This window comes from Schistocerca gregaria, chromosome 10, assembly GCF_023897955.1.
Source record: "Schistocerca gregaria isolate iqSchGreg1 chromosome 10, iqSchGreg1.2, whole genome shotgun sequence".
Lineage (NCBI taxonomy): Eukaryota > Metazoa > Arthropoda > Insecta > Orthoptera > Acrididae > Schistocerca > Schistocerca gregaria.
The window spans coordinates 58,883,818-58,889,757 of NC_064929.1; positions in this window are offsets into that span (position 1 = coordinate 58,883,818).

A 5,940-nucleotide genomic window follows, 5' to 3' on the forward strand; every position below is an offset into this window, starting at 1 on the left:
GGCTACGATTATGAGGACTTCCCAGCTTTGTATTAAACCTGAAGATTTCCTGTATCCGGATTCAGTGCCTTACCCAAACACCAAACGGAACTCTGTCAATTGGTTGAAGGGTCATTATGTTCATTATTTACAGACGCAAGAACCCAAGAGTGAGGCGGCATACTGTCTTTAACTGGCATTACATTTTCACATACTTTCACGGACGAGACATTACAGGAAACGATATGCGAATTTTTTAGAAGTCGTTCTTCGATGAAAGAAGTATTTTTTTCTTTCCTTCATTCTACATTGCTTTGTTTTTTTTTTCTTTTCTTCTTCAAATGTCACAGTGACGTATACTGAACAGTGTTACGACAAGGACTATTTTCTTTTCTTCTGTTTTTCTAGAGGACCAGAGTTCCTTGTTTCATTTTCTATTACAAAAAAAACAAACAAAAAAAACATAAATAAATAAATTATAAAAAAAATAAACAATTATAAAAGTTGATAAAAAAACCAACAACACAACGAAAGCACTAAAAAGAACAACAAACAACAGAAAGAGTGTTGCAGACCAGAAGTAGGGGATTGCTGCCTGGGGTGAAGTACGGTGGGGACTTCGAGGGCCCTCTCGCCGCTACGGTAGCCGTAAAGGCCCAGGACAAATCTCTGAAAATGGAATACAACACACGCACAAAAAAAAAAAAAGAAAGAAAAATTCTACTTTGTCACCATTGCGGGACTATGCATTAGGTTTAGAAGTATCTTTGGTTTGGAAATTGGAATAGTTCAGAAGAATAAGTAATTCAGAAATCATGGCAGATGAAGCCGACGCCAACGAAGGCGATTTATGGCGAGTAAAAGGCGGGGCTGAAGGGGAGGAAGGAGGAGCTAAAATTGTAAAAAAAAGAAAAAAAAAAAAAAAGTTGGTAGAGCGTTCGCTGCGCATGTGAAAGGTCCATGGTTCAAGCCGCGGCGCCTCCATTTTTTGTGGTCAGTGCATGGTAACTGTTGGGCGCGGCGAACCTAAAGGCACGCAAGATGTTGCAAAGCCAGCGTCACAGACTGATATGATGTATACTGACGTAAGAAGAGCAAGATGTAAGTGTGGGGACCGGCTGTTATCGAGGTGTCATCGAGTGCAGATCTGTCTTAGGTATCACGGCTTAACCTCATTGAAGTCTAGAGGGTGGACAACACGTTCGTCTTACTCAGAGTGGTGTCCGAACTCTATTTTCGACGTTATACGTGCCACTTTCATTGTGGCCAACTACGATTCGATACAGAATGCACGAAACCTGAAAGACACCCTAACGGATACATAGAGAGTAGTGTTTGTCTGCTGAATAATGGGAGTGCAAGGGTCTGTGTCGTGTATATGGCTGTATGTAGCACCATTAGTCACCGGGGGGCGGGCGTAGCTTAGATGTTAGAGCGCTCGCTTAGTATGCGAGAGGTACTGGGATCAATACCCAGTGCCTCCAGAATTTCTAACACACCTACATGCGCACCTTGCCATGCAAGTGGAATAATTCACAGCCAGCAGATGTGTCTAGGAAGATACAAGCGAATGATTAGCATCCACAATTGGCAAGCGTGCTGTTATTAGTGCGCGGGAAGCACCCTCCTCCCACGCCTACACTTAATTTAGAAACAGTACAAGTGTTCCCGTAAGATTCTCAAGCCTATGTCGGAAAGATCTTCCTTGCGCCGAGTTCACGTAAATCCCTCTGCACATTCCTATTCTTTGCGTGCAGTCGGCTGCTACTGGTGTTGCTAGTTGTGACTGCTGATAACAGATGCCGTAGCAATCAATTCATGGAGTGAGTTGTATGTTTTGCGATAGTCTGTCTCTGACAAGCAAGCACAGGTGCGAACACAGGAAGCTTGCAGACCCTCGCTGCCTGCAGACACCGAGCAGCCACACTAGGAGGGCGGCCTAAGCCGTAGGCGAAATGTGCTCATTCGCTTTGGCGCGACGTCGAACTATAAATAATGCTGTCACTAGCGTGAGCGTCGTGGAAAGTCGGAAAAGTCGGCTGCGTGGGTGAGTGCCAAGTTTGGGGAGCGTTTCGTAGTATGCGCAGTGCAATGGAGACGCGGAAACTTGTTGTGGCCCAGTGTTTTGCAGTTGGACGACAAGATTGGTACACAGTGGTAAAGAGCGAGGCACTGAGTTGGCATGAATAATGGAGTGCACAATGGGGCTCGAGATGTGTTTGTTACCTCAGGTGCTGTATGATTGTCGACAAGGAGTGAAAACGGAGCAATTTGTGACGGCTCTTTCAATTTAAGACGTTAAAAACAGACGGAATTTGCATTTGTAATACCAGAGCATCGAAACTACTTGGAACTTATGTGTATATGAACGTGTCCGCGCCTTGGTACTCTGCTCCCTTCACAGTACAAACCAACCAACCATCGTGTCCGTGCTCATCAGAGCCGCAAACAATGGGGAATAGTGCAGTTTGGTCGTGCATGGGGCGTAGCTCAGTTGGTAGAGCGTTCGCTTCGCATGTGAAAGGTCCATGGTTCAAGCCGCGGCGCCTCCATTTTTTGTGGTCAGTGCATGGTAAGTGTTGGTCGCTGCGAACCTAAAGGCACGCAAGATGTTGCAAAGCTTGCGTCACAGACTGATATGATGTATACTGACATAAGGAGAGCAAGATGTAAGTGTGGGGACCGGCTGTTATCGAGGTGTCATCGAGTGCAGATCTGTCTTAGGTATCACGGCTTAACCTCATTGAAGTCTAGAGGGTGGACAACACGTTCGTCTTACTCAGAGCGGTGTCCGAACTCTATTTTCGACGTTATACGTGCCACTTTCATTGTGGCCAACTACGATTCGATACAGAATGCACGAAACCTGAAAGACACCCTAACGGATACATAGAGAGTAGTGTTTGTCTGCTGAATAATGGGAGTGCAAGGGTCTGTGTCGTCTATATGGCTGTATGTAGCACCATTAGTCTCCGTGGTGGCGGGTGTAGCTCAGATGGTAGAGCGCTCGCTTAGTATGCGAGAGGTACTGGGATCAATACCCAGTGCCTCCAGAATTTTTAACACACCTACATGCGCACCTTGCCATGCAAGTGGAATAATTCACAGCCAACAGATGTGTCTAGGAAGATACAAGCGAATGATTAGCATCCACAATTGGCAAGCGTGCTGTTATTAGTGTGCGGGAAGCACCCTCCTCCCACGCCTACACTTAATTTAGAAACAGTGCAAGTGTTCCCGTAAGATTCTCAAGCCTATGTCGGACAGATCTGCCTTGCGCCGAGTTCACGTAAATCCCACTGCAAATTCCTATTCTTTGCGTGCAGTCGGCTGCTACTGGTGTTGCTAGTTGTGACTGCTGATAACAGATGCCGTAGCAATCGATTCATGGAGTGAGTTGTATGTTTTGCGATAGTATGTCTCTGACAAGCAAGCACAGGTAACATAGGTGCAAACACAGGAAGCTTGCAGACCCTCGCTGCCTGCAGACACCGAGCAGCCACACTAGGAAGGCGGCCTAAGCCGTAGGCGAAATGTGCTCATTCGCTTTGGCGCGACGTCGAACTATAAATAATGCTGTCACTAGCGTCAGCGTCGTGGAAAGTCGGAAAAGGCGGCTGCGTGGGTGAGTGCCAAGTTTTGGGAGCGTTTCGTAGTATGCGCAGTGCAATGGAGACGCGGAAACTTGTTGTGGCCCAGTGTTTTGCAGTTGGACGAGAAGATTGGTACACAGTAGTAAAGAGCGAGGCACTGAGTTGACATGAATAATGGAGTGCACAATGGGGCTCGAGATGTGTTTGTTACCTCAGGTGCTGTATGATTGTCGACAAGGAGTGAAAACGGAGCAATTTGTGACGGCTCTTTCAATTTAAGACGTTAAAAACAGACGGAATTTGCATTTGTAATACCAGAGCATCGAAACTACTCGGAACTTTTGTGTATATGAACGTGTCCGCGCCTTTGTACTCTGCTCCCTTCACCGCTACAATCCAACCAACCATCGTGTCCGTGCGCATCAGAGTCGCAAAGAATGGGGAATAGCGCAGTTAGGTCGTGCATGTGGCGTAGCTCAGTTGGTAGAGCGTTCGCTTCGCATTTGAAAGATCCAGGGTTCAAGCCGCGCCGCCTCCATTTTTTGTGGTCAGTGCATGGTAAGTGTTGGTCGCGGCGAACCTAAAGGCACGCAAGATGTTGCAAAGCCAGCGACACAGACTGATATGATGTATACTGACGTAAGGAGAGCAAGATGTAAGTGTGGCGACCGGCTGTTATCGAGGTGTCATCGAGTGCAGATCTGTCTTAGGTATCACGGCTTAACCTCATTGAAGTCTAGAGGGTGGACAACACGTTCATCTTACTCAGAGCGGTGTCCGAACTCTATTTTCGACGTTATACGTGCCACTTTCATTGTGGCCAACTACGATTCGATACAGAATGCACAAAACCTGAAAGACACCCTAACGGATACATAGAGAGTAGTGTTTGTCTGCTGAATAATGGGAGCGCAACGGTCTGTGTCGTCTATATGGCTGTCTGTAGCACCATTAGCCTCCGGGGGGGCTGGCGTAGCTCAGATGGTAGAGCGCTCGCTTAGTATGCGAGAGATACGGGGATCAATACCCAGTGCCTCCAGAATTTTTAACACACCTACATGCGCACCTTGCCATGCAAGTGGAATAATTCACAGCCAGCAGATGTGTCTAGGAAGATACAAGCGAATGATTAGCATCCACAATTGGCAAGCGTGCTGTTATTAGTGCGCGGGAAGCACCCTCCTCCCACGCCTACACTTAATTTAGAAACAGTACAAGTGTTCCCGTAAGATTCTCAAGCCTATGTCGGAAAGATCTGCCTTGCGCCGAGTTCACGTAAATCCCACTGCACATTCCTATTCTTTGCGTGCAGTCGGCTGCTACTGGTGTTGCTAGTTGTGACTGCTGATAACAGATGCCGTAGCAATCAATTCATGGAGTGAGTTGTATGTTTTGCGATAGTCTGTCTCTGACAAGCAAGCACAGGTGCGAACACAGGAAGCTTGCAGACCCTCGCTGCCTGCAGACACCGAGCAGCCACACTAGGAGGGCGGCCTAAGCCGTAGGCGAAATGTGCTCATTCGCTTTGGCGCGACGTCGAACTATAAATAATGCTGTCACTAGCGTGAGCGTCGTGGAAAGTCGGAAAAGTCGGCTGCGTGGGTGAGTGCCAAGTTTGGGGAGCGTTTCGTAGTATGCGCAGTGCAATGGAGACGCGGAAACTTGTTGTGGCCCAGTGTTTTGCAGTTGGACGACAAGATTGGTACACAGTAGTAAAGAGCGAGGCACTGAGTTGGCATGATTAATGGAGTGCACAATGGGGCTCGAGATGTGTTTGTTACCTCAGGTGCTGTATGATTGTCGACAAGGAGTGAAAACGGAGCAATTTGTGACGGCTCTTTCAATTTAAGACGTTAAAAACAGACGGAATTTGCATTTGTAATACCAGAGCATCGAAACTACTTGGAACTTTTGTGTATATGAACGTGTCCGCGCCTTTGTACTCTGCTCCCTTCACCGCTACAAACCAACCAACCATCGTGTCCGTGCTCATCAGAGCCGCAAAGAATGGGGAATAGCGCAGTTTGGTCGTGCATGGGGCGTAGCTCAGTTTGGCAGTCTGCCTGCGGCAGCGGTGGTGAGCGGACCTCCAGGGCCAGCGCGCTGTGGCAGGAAGTGTTTACGTCAGGCGGTGAGTCGCGTGCTTACAGCGTCTGCTTATTAGTATTCGTTCCGTTTCGTAGGATCTGATATGGAATTATGAATCCGACTAACAGGAAAGATACCTTGAAGTTTACCTTTGATAGGAATTTTTTCGAAACCAAATTCGTTTGAAGTTGAAGCATGGTTAGAGGAAACAGCTAAGATTACTTTTGATGACACTGTAGGGATAAATTTCTCTATCGTGACTAGTGTTGTTTATGTGAAA